Consider the following 10,065-nt stretch of genomic DNA (forward strand, 5'->3'; position numbering starts at 1 on the left):
GGTAGAAAATAGGACAAGTGCCAAAAGGAAACCTTCCTAGCAGCAAATAATAACACAGAACAGATATTAAAGCTGCTGTCCACAATTTTTCCTCTTTGTCGCCATCTCTGTTTGAAACATGCGATTGCAGTCATATGCGGAACAGTTATCTGTACGTGCGTTGTGCCTCGGCACAGCTCGTCAGCGCGGATGAATCTAATGCTTGCTGTCAGTCACCGCACCGGTGTGGATACTGATCTTCAGAATCACAGATTCTACATTTTGAAAGTATGACCAATTTAAGAATTTCACTGGAAAATATCATCTGAACAAGTAAGTAACATTTATGCCACTTTTGTTCTGACCAACTGAGGGAAAAAGCATTAGGCCTACAATAAATCGTGCTGCCAATGATGATTAAATCTAACGATCGCTTAGCTCGGATCATGCCAAACCGTGCAAATTATTATTACTGTTATTTTGTTCTCAAATTGTTACTGTTAACAACATTAGCATTGCGTGACTGTGTATTTAGTGTGTATTAGTGTTACCTGTAGATTTCAATTTCTCTAGTCACTCCACAGTCAAAGTCTTTCACTTTTTGTCTACGGCTGAATCTCCAGCTGTCACTGATGATTGTCATTTGGATCTTTCTGGATTACAATCCACCATCAAAATTATTAGTTTAATTATTTCAGGTGCTGTGAGAAAAGGCTATAAATGTGCCGCTACCGGCAGCATCCTCACATGATGTAACTGGACGGGACTCCTTTCTGTTTACGGACGTGACATAATGACGCATAGACGAACTGCTGAATGCTCAAATTTCCCGCGGAAATCCGCCATGTCGCTCTTATTATAAAACATTATTACAAGCTTACTGTTGTGAATCTAAACAAGATAACTAGATCGTTTTGAACACTGGCTGGTTATGTACTTGTTCAAAAGTTGATTTTGGATAATTTTTAACCAAAAAAAGTTGCGGACTGCAGCTTTAAGCAAAACACTTACACGCTCTTGCCGCCACCACTGTCAGCTCGCTAGTCCTTTTTAATGAGTGAAATATCTCTGAAGTATATTCCCATATTTATATATGTATATTATATATATTCCCATATAAAAGGTGAGATTTTTTAAAATAAAAGATAAAAAGGATTAACAATGCAGATTTATTTTCACAGCCGCCTTTGCTCATATTTACAAATATTTATTGCCAATAATTCAGACCATTATAGTTTATTTACTTGATTGTGGTTTGTGCAAATTGTTTTTTTTGTTTCTATTTATATATTCTGAAAACATCATATTCATAGTAAATCTTTTCAGATATGATGTTTCTTATGCGATTCAGTTGACAGGTGTGATGATCAGTGGGTTTGAGTTTTTACCTTTATCATTAGGGTATGGGCTAAAAAATGGATAAAGTTTCTCAGTGAAAGTCTGACCAGTGAAAGAGTAGATATGAGATCTGGAGTCCACGTCATAAAAAGAGACCAGACCCTCCTCATAATCCACAAACACTCCCACCTTCTCAGGTTTCACTCTCAGAGATAAAGAGACAGATGGATTATCACAAGCTACATATTGATTCTCATTCCTCAGAAACACAGTCCAGTATCCATTCTCAGGAGTCAATGTGATCTTCACCTTCCTGTTAATGGATTCTCTGGCCACTCCTAAACCCCACTTAAGCTTTCCCTTCACCTGCACCTCATAGTAAAATCTCCCTGAACTGAATCCCTGCTTTGCCAGAACACAAGGACCCATATCAAATCTCTTTGGTGTTTTTGGGACGTTCTGCTTAATGTCTCCATCACTGACTTGTTTTCCATCATCAGACAGGATGAGATATGGATAAGCTGTATCAGGATCCAGAGTCACATCCACTGAGAGAGATCAGACATTATCAATCAACTTCATTTTCAGACGTACAGTACATAATAGATTATAAACAAAGTATTGTCAGTGTATTGAAGAAAATGGTGTCAGTCACTGTACCTGCAAACTTCTGCACAGACTTCAACTCTGTAGACACTGATGATAATATAATGATGAATTATTATAGGAATAATTTCAGGTTTACAGTGAGTTTATCTCTATTGGCAGCATCAGTGGCATGTAGTGATTTCTGGTTATGTATTATTGTTTGTACATGGATAGTTATGTCATGTTGCTTATATGTCTCTAAAGTAAGTTACAGTAACTGGTTATGGCATAAGTTAAAGTTTGGATTAAACTTCACATAGACTAGGTTTATTAAGTGATTTTATCATACCAGTTTAATACTAACATTGCAAGTTTAAGTTATATTGTGGTTATGTTTTTGAAACATTTGCAGACAGATTAAATAATTGTGATGACCAGCAGCAGGTCACCAATGTTTCTATTGGTTACACTTTATTTTAAGGTGTCTTTGTTACACTGTCATTAAACATTTGTGCCGAGTAATATTAAGAAACTACATGTTCTTACTGTAGGGTTAGGATTAGGGTCTGGTTAGGATTTGTTGCAGCATGTAATTATACATCATTTATAGTTATTACCATACTAACTACATGTAACAGTGACACTATAAAATAAAGTGTTACCCTTTTATCACATATAGTCCTTGAAAATGTATTTTCTTAGATAGTTACCAACAAATATATCTATACACTGTATTTGATATTCACATACCAGTTTGACTGAGTTTTTCATTTAGTTTCCCATGTAGAGTATTCTTCAGTAGAGTCAGAGCTCTTTTCAGAGAGTTCACATCCACATCAGAGTCAATCCGGATCTCAGTCCAGTTCTTGGTGTGTGGACGACTGGACAGGGATGAGCACATCTACAGCAGGAGAGAGAGATGTCACACTTATTATGTTATCTTGTCTTAGTTTCATTTTCATGAACTTTTAGTTTGCTCAGAATTGTTCCTGTTTCCGTTGTTTGTTACTATGGTTACCGATTAATTTGATCACACCTTGTATTCTGTTCATTATCTGTGTAGATTTAAGTTCCTGTGAGTTTCGTTTCACTGTCTCATTTCACTGCTTGCTATAGAGTTACTGCCCAACGCCATGCCCCCTAAAAGTAAAGTTTACCCACTGTCCAGAAAGGAGACCTAAGCCATGGAAGATTATATCGAAGAAGCACTAAGCTCAGGGTTCATCCGACCCTCCCTTTATCAGAAACTACAGTATGATTGCTTCTCCCCTGACATCTCTCTTGAAAGGAAAACCTACCAAGCTAAGGTGGACGGAAGAGGCCAGCCAGGCATTCAAATTGTTGAAAGAAAGGTTTACAACAGCCCCCATCCTAAACACCCTAATCCGGATCTCCCGTTTGTGGTGGAAGTAGACGCTTCTGACTGCGGTATAGGAGCTGTGCTCTCTCAACGTCACGGCCAACCCGGTAAACTATATCCATGTGCGTTCTTCTCAAGAAAGTTAACCGCAGCAGAGGGGATTTATGATGTAGGGAATAAGGAACTTCTGTCCATGAAAGCAGCCATCTAAGAGTGGAGACACTGGCTCGAGGGAGCAGTCCACCCTTTCAAGTAATAACTGACCACAAAAATCTAGAATATATCAAGAGAAACAGCTTAACCCACGCCAGTCTCGCTGGTCCCTATTTTTCACCCGATTCCAGTTTACTGTGACATATCGACCAGGCAGCAAAAACAGTAAGGCAGATGCCCTATCCAGGCGGTATGATCGCCCCACTGAAACCCTCACACCCGAATGCATTCTTCCTCCATCTATTGTCATCGCTCCGGTCACTTGGGACATAATGGAGGAGATTCAGAGAGAACAACTGCAAGACCCCGCACCTGAGAACTGCCCTTCTAACAAGCAGTATGTTCCACAAAATTTACGTCATAGAGTAATTCAATGGGTCCACACCTCTGTTAGCGCCGGTCATCCAGGTATATCTCGCACCCTTCACTTGCTAGAGAAATCATTCTGGTGGCCCTCAATGACAAGAGGTGGAACTACTTATGTCAAAGCCTGCCAAGTCTGTGCTCAGTCCAAGACCCCCAAAGAATTACCTTCAGGCCTCCTCCATCCACTACCCATCCCACAACGTCCCTGGTCCCATCTCTCCATTGACTCTGTAACCGATCTACCACTTTCCAATAGCTTCACTGCTATCCTGGTCATAATTTACCAGTTCTCCAAGTCCTGTCGCCTGGTGCCTCTAATGGGTCTCCCCACAGCTACGGAGACTGCTCAAGCGCTCTTTCACCACGTCTTCAGGAATTATGGTTTACCCGACAATATTGTCAGCGACCGAGGAACTCAGTTCTTGTCCCAAGTTTGGAGAGCCTTCTGTAAACACCTGGACATTAATATCAGCTTCACGTCAGGTTACCACCCTCAGTCGAATGGGCATGTTGAACGACTCAACCAAGAAATTGGGAGATACCTTTGATCATACTGTAGCCAAGAACAACACCGCTGGTCTGAATTCCTTCCATGGGCGGAATACGCACAAAATTCCCTGACTCATTCCTCTACTGGCCTGACCCCCTTCCAGTGCGTCCTTTGATATCAACCCCCTTTGTTTCCGTGGTCTGGCAAACCTTCTTCGGTCCCTGCAGTGGACGACTGGATCCGACGTAGCGAGAGGGTGTGGGACAGAGCACATGTCCACCTGCAGAGAGCTGTGAGAGTACAGGATCTCCAAGCCAACTGACAACGTTGCCCACATCCTCCCTACCAACCAGGTCAACAGGTCTGGCTTTCAACAAGGGACCTCAAGCTGCGGCTACCCAGCAGGAAGCTCAGCCCCAGATATGTTGGTCCTTTCAAGATTCTGAAGCAAATAAATGAGGTGACATACCAATTAGAGCTTCCTGCTAACTACCATATCTCTCCATCCTTTCATGTTTCCCTCCTCAAACCGGTCCACCCAGGAGCTGACCCTGAGGCTCAAGAGCCACCACCACCACTGGACATTGATGGAAATGGGAGCGTTTAGCGGAAGTTCTACCCGGAAGACTCTAATGCACATCATTGCTCACTATCTAACCAATCATTACATGTCACCTGAGTATATAAGTTCTGTTCCCACCCACTATCGTGTTCGCAGATACCATCGCCGGCGTTCACCCCCATCCTCCCCACCACCACCAGGTCGGTCCCTGTCCATATGTCGGGGTAGGCTCCGCCCCTGCCTTCATCTTCAGGCAGGATCGAAACGTCTGCTACCCTCCGGATTGTACTATGGACGGGGCCTACGCCAAAGAACTTTATCATTTCTTTGATATTCACATTCATACTGTTGAATAAATTGTATTCAAACGTTTCTTTGCTTCCTGAGTCTTGCTGGTAGAACTCCTGCTTACAAGGTGAATGAGTTACTAGACTCAAGACGAAGAGGGGGTCAGCTCCATTACTTGGTGGACTGGGAGGGCTACGGACCTGAGGAGAGATCGTGGGTAACCGCCCACGACATCCTGGAACCCTTCTTCTTATCGACGACTTTCATCGTGCCAGACCTGACCGACCAGCGCCCAGACCACAGGGACTTCCACATTGAGTGCCAGGAGGCGCTCCTAGAGCAGTGTTTCTCAACCCTGGTCCTGAAGGACCCCCAACACTGCACATTTTGAAAGTCTCCTCTGTCTGACACACTCATTTCAGGTAGTGGAGTTTCTTCTAATGAGCTGATGAGTTGAATCAGGTGTGTTTAATTAGGGAGAAAGACAAAACCTGCAGTGTTGGGGGTCCTTCAGGACCAGGGTTGAGAAACACTGTCCTAGAGGAGGGAGTTCTGTAACGCCACACCAGCAGAGGGAGCCCTCGCCTGAGTACTGACTGTGTCTTCTCACTCCCTCTGCTTCTACTCTTACTTCCTGTTTGTTTTGTATTTCAGGGTGTGGCTGTGCACTAGCCCCTTGCGAAGCATTGCCAGTTTATTTGCCTTACCGAGCATTTTTCTCTATTCCTGCCTGTTTGCTTAGTGTATGATTCTGACTGTTTACCCTGATTAGGTCTGTTGGATTTTTCCCTTGCTTTGGTAGCCTGATTTGAACTGATTATTGTGTTTGGAACTTTGCCTGTTTACCCACCTCTGCCTTTTGGATTCCCCTTGTGTTTTGTTGTTCGATTGGACCGCTCTCCTGGTTGTGACCCATTGCCTGGCTTTACGTTCCTGCCATTTTATTCACTATCAATAAACTCTGCAAATGGATTCTAACGCCGCCTCGGCCTCTTCCTCACATCTAAACACTGGATAAAGCCAGGCTCAAAATTCTTGTTTGGTTTTGTTGACATATTAGAGTTAAATATTTTTACTGAGGGAATTTTTTTAATTTCTCCTTTTATCACTTTATGAATTAGAAAATACTGACAACAGCCAGAAAAAAGGATTTTCACTAGACATGCAAATTAGGTGAACTGGAGGTCATGAGAAATGGAGTCAGCTAAAAGTTTAATTGAAATTAAATTACTTTGCACACCAAAAAGACAGAACATGCAGAAAACTTTCAGCCACATCACTGAACACCGTCGTTGGGCCAGTTGTGTGAATCTTACAGAACAGAGAGTTTGTACTGTAATATTGTACATGATGAGTCAGATGTTCACAGACCTGTATGAGGTAGGAGATGATCATCAGAGTGTGAGATCTGCTCCAGCTCAGTGTTTCTCTTCTTCAGCTCAGTGATTTCCTGCTGCAGCTCTTTAATGAGATCTTCAGCCTGTTTCTCTGCTGCTTTCCTGCTGTTCCTCCATCATCTTCAGCTGCTCAGACTGACATCTCTCAATGGAGCGGATCAGATCAGTGAAGATCTCAACACTGGAGGATTTCTCTTTCTCAGTGTTTCTCTGATAAATAAGAACAGGTAAAAGTTCTATTTGTTTATACACTGCTCAAAAAATTAAAGGAACACTTTTTAATCAGAGAATAGCATCAAGTCAGTTAAACTCCTGGGATATTGATCTGGTCAGTAAAGTAGCAGAGGGAGTTGTTAATCAGTTTCAGCTGCTTTGTGGTGAATGAAATTAACAACAGGTACATTAGATAGGTAACAATGAGATGACCCCCAAAACAGGAATGGTTTTACAGGTGGAGGCCACAGACATTTTATGCCCTACTCATCTTTTCTGACCGTTTTTCATTAGGTTTACATTTGGCTAGGGTAAGTGTCACTACTGGTAGCATGAGGCGATACCTGGACACTACAGAGATTGCACAGGCAGTCCAAATCCTCGAGGATGGCACATCAATATGTGCCATTGCCAGAAGGTTTGCTGTGTCTCCCAGCACAGTCTCAAGAGCATGGAAGAGATTCCAGGAGACAGGCAGTTACTCTAGGAGAGCTGGACAGGGCCATAAAAGGTCCCATCAGCAGGACTGGTATCTGCTCCTTTTGTGCAAGGAGGAACAGGATTATCACTGCCAGAGCCCTACAAAATAACATCGTAGTGGGACCTGTGCTCACTGCCCGGCACCGTGGAGCTCGATTGGCATTTGTCATTGAACACCAGAATTGGCTGGGCGCCACTGGCACCCTGTGCATTTCACAGATGAGAGACAGGTTCACCCTGAGCATGTGACAGACATAAAAGGGTCTGGGGAAGCCATTGAGAACGTTATGCTGCCTGTAACATTGTTCAGCATGATCGGTTTGGTGGTGCGTCAGTGATGGTCTGGGGAGGCATATCCATGGAGGACCTCTACTGGCTATACATTGGCACTCTGACTGCCATTAGGTATCGGGATGAAATCCATTGTCAGACCCTACGCTGGTGCAGTGGGTCCTGGGTTCCTCCTGGTGCATGACAATGCCCAGCATTATGTGGCGAGAGTATGCAGGCAGTTCCTGAAGGATGAATGAAATTGATACCATTATATGGCCCCTATGCTCACCTGACCTAAATAGAACACCTCTGGGACATTATGTTTCGGTCCATCCGACGCCGTCAGGTTACACCTCAGGAGCTCAGTGATGCCCTGGTCCAGATCTAGGAGGAAATACCCCAGGACACCATCCGTCGTCTCATTAGGAGCATGTGGGGGCCATACAAACTAGTGAGTACCATTTTGGCTATACATGAAATTTCAGCAAAATGGACTAGCCTGCTGAATAATTTTTCACTTTGATTTTCGGGGTGTCTTTGAATTCGGTCCTCTGTAGGTTGATAATTTTCAATTCCATCAAACGATGTGGCATCCTTTCATTCCAAACACATTACCCAGTCCATATCAGTATAGATATCCAGCATGATATTTTCCCCCACTTAGATCTGATGTGTTTTTAAAGTGTTCCTTTAATTTTTTTGAGCAGTGTATATTATGTATTACATATTATTTAAAGGGATTGTTCAACCCAAAATAAAAATGCTCTCATCATCAGTTACCTGCATGTCACTTAAAATGCGTGATTTTCAGTGAAACACAAAAAACACTCAAGTGCACCAAGATTTGTGAACTATGGGAAAAAATAATAGAGCAACTTGAGGGTTACTAGCAGAACTCTCATTTTAATTCAATGTATTTATTAATTAGATTGATATATGATGGTGCATAACATTATATATTTTTTTATATATTTTTTGGTATTTTTTGATATATTTTTTGGTAGGATAGTTAAACAGTAAGTGAAATGGGATAGGGGGATTGAAAAGGACCATGAGTCAGGAAATGAACTCTGATTGATCAAAGCACAAACCTTTCTCAGCTCTACTGAGTGTTTGATCTCTTTAATCTTCCTCATTCTGTCCTGGATCATCTGATGAACGTCAGTCTGTCTCTGAACCAGCTGATCCTACATACAGAGAAAAACATTTATCATTGAATTTATGTTTCCATCCTCTGACAGTCTTATTTGAATTTTTCTTTTTAAACCATTTAAAGATCATACAAATTCAAAATTATAGTTTTGAATTTTTTAATCCTGACAGATTTGCGAGTAACAAAAAGATTTTATCAGAAGAAATGAAAGACCATTGGATTTGGGTCAGGTTCTTCAACATGTCAAGACACAGGAAAGAAATCTGCATTTCACAGTGTGTTTAAAGTGTTTTGTCTGTATCTCTTTACCTTCTTCTCTCGACTCTCCTCCTCTATAGGAACAGTGTTGTGAGTCCTGTGATCTCCTTCAGTGCAGAACAGACAAACACATGTCTGATCATCTCTGCAGAACATCTCCAGAGGTCTCTCATGTTTCTGGCATATATAATCCTCCAGGTTTTCCACAGCGTTGATCAATGTGTGTTTCATTAGACGTGGGACTCTGAGATGAGGCTCCAGATGATCATCACAGTAAGAGCTTTGACACATCAGGCAGGACTTCACAGCTTTCTGCTTTCTTTTATTGCAGATGTCACAGAACACTTCAGATTCTCCTAGATTGAGCTTCTCCTTAAAGTGTTGTGCAACCTCTCTGAGTGTTGAATTAATCTTGAGATCAGGTCTTCTGCTGAATCTTTCTTTACAGAACGGACAGAAGTAGGTCTGTGTGTTCGTGTTCAGGCAGGATCTGCAGAAGTTGTGTCCACATGAAGTGGTGACTGGATCAGTGAACACTTCCAGACAGATGGAGCACTGGAGCTCCTCATTTAGTGGACCACTGGAGGATGCCATGACTGAAAAGAAAATGATAATATATCATCTACATTGCTGAAGAGAGCAACTTTCATAATTAAATGCACTGAATAAATTAGGCTATGGACGTTGCATGTTAAATACTATTATAAATAACAATGATTATTTATGTACCACTGTTTATATCAAATTCAAAGAATGTCAGACCGCCTCCAACACTAACCCTAACCACACCGAGCCTATAAGCTCCACCACTAACTTCTGGTCTGATTGCTGGTCTGTACTTTCAGCTCTGTGGCACTGCAGTAGGGTACTATTGAGTGGTAGAAAACAACTGAAGGTACTAAATACAGAAACTTTTTAGATTTGGTTCCAAAACGCAATTTGAATAAAAAGTTGTTTTCTTTACCAAGAAAGTGGTAAGATGAAAACCACTATTTTCTGTTTCAAACTTTCACATAGCATCTTTTGGTTATAAAAACATTAAAAATTTAAATCTACATTTTGATTTTAAAAAGTTATTATTTTGATTATAAAAACGTATTAATTTTT

General features: G+C 41.7%; 1 pseudogene; it reads right to left on the minus strand.

Moving 5' to 3' along the window:
• Window positions 1–1,255: 1,255 nt before the first annotated feature.
• LOC125261928 lies at window positions 1,256–9,740 on the minus strand (annotated as a pseudogene).
• Window positions 9,741–10,065: the final 325 nt, after the last annotated feature.

This window comes from Megalobrama amblycephala, unplaced genomic scaffold (assembly GCF_018812025.1).
Source record: "Megalobrama amblycephala isolate DHTTF-2021 unplaced genomic scaffold, ASM1881202v1 scaffold529, whole genome shotgun sequence".
Classification (NCBI taxonomy): Eukaryota; Metazoa; Chordata; class Actinopteri; order Cypriniformes; family Xenocyprididae; genus Megalobrama; species Megalobrama amblycephala.